This window comes from Ischnura elegans, chromosome 2 (assembly GCF_921293095.1).
Source record: "Ischnura elegans chromosome 2, ioIscEleg1.1, whole genome shotgun sequence".
Classification (NCBI taxonomy): Eukaryota; Metazoa; Arthropoda; class Insecta; order Odonata; family Coenagrionidae; genus Ischnura; species Ischnura elegans.
Genome location: NC_060247.1, coordinates 87,589,111 through 87,590,783, shown reverse-complemented (window position 1 = coordinate 87,590,783; position 1,673 = coordinate 87,589,111).

Here is a 1,673-nt window from a genome sequence, read left to right as displayed (position 1 = left end):
ATCGCTCATCGAGAAACGCATTACACCCAACTTGGAACTGGTCAACGTCTCTGAAAAGTAGCCTGTGACTGTTACCAGGGTAACTCTCACCCTCAGCCATTATGGTGACAGCGCCCATTCATGTCAATAATCCTTATGTTACGGTTGGAATTACTAGGAGGCATTCCGCCTTTGGACCAGACCTTCTCCATTGCTCTCTTCTGGAGGCACATTGTTCGTTTCAAATTAATAATAATAGCATCATGAATTTTTCAGTAAATACAGTGTGGAGAAAGATTGTTACAAAAGTTTGACCGTGAGTAGCTGATGCTAGTAGGAACGACAATTACAATGGCGTTTTTTTTACTTCCGGTGGGTTACGAACAGAAAAAGAAGTGATTGATTAAAAATTATTTCATTGCTTAATGTAGAGCACACTTGTGGTGTCCTTCAGACATAATCGCATCGGCAATTGAGGAATTGGTCGTGCCTGTGGACCAGCTTTACTATACCTTCAGCATAGGATGTTGCCGCCAATGAATTCCAATGGATTTTGCCTTTTTCTTGAAGCTCATCGTCCGTTTGAAAACGCTGCCCTCATGGCCACATCTTCATTTCAGCGTAAAGATGGAAGTAACAGGACGACGTCTTCCCATTCGACGGGGAATAGGAAGGTTATTATGCGTTTATTATTAGATATTAGTTAGATTATTAGTTCGTTAGATTATAGTTATATTATGCGTTCTCGAAAGTGAAAGGTACAAATCCCGAGGCACAGTTTGACCTCGCTGGCTATTCTAAGACGTCACAGAACAACAAATTTAGGAATATTTTGGGAATGGAAATTTTCCATTTCCGGATCACTACACCTTGATCGGTCTTATTTTGTCCCCTCCGGTGACGTATTCCTCCTTTTAAACGCCATCATCATGAAATCTTCAGTGCATGTAGAGCTGAAATTTGCCAAAATTTTTGAACTTCTCACATATCAAAAAAATACATTTGAGACAATGGCGATGTAAAAATTTGAGAGTTGAGATTCAGGGAACTGTTGACCTGAGTCCACTTTATGTAGAGGGAGGAGAAAAATTATGTCACGAAATTTTAATCCTTTATATCTGATGTCAGCAGGCTGTAAGTAAGCTAGTAATTACTGCTGATGTTTAGGTCAAAATCGCACCATTTTTAAGCTACAGAAACTTTGAGCCAAGCGTACCGATTGCTCGCGTGTTTTCCCTGTTGCCAGATGCTCTGAACAACGGCAAATTCAGTCAATGCATTCGAAGTCATGAGTTGCCCAGAGCATCCGGCAACAGGGCAAACTCGCGACCAATTAAAGCGCTTGGCTAAAAGTTTCTGTAGTTTAAAATTGGTATATTTTCAACCAAAGCATCATTAGTACGAGGGCAGTTTTTTGCAACCCCTGATCGCTCAGCAAAAACACCATCTACATCTACATAATACCCTGCGAGCCACCTCTAGGGTATTTGGCAGGGGGTGATCAATCACCATCATGTTTTATGCAATTGGATTCCCACATGGACACCACATGGTCCAAAAAAAGTCACGCATACTAACAAATTTTACTACCACACGCTGTTAGAAATAATAATAAAATTCTGAAACATGCATTAAGTTTTACATAAGTTAGTAGGCTACACTACAAGTCATGCATTCTATTTATGAGTTCTACC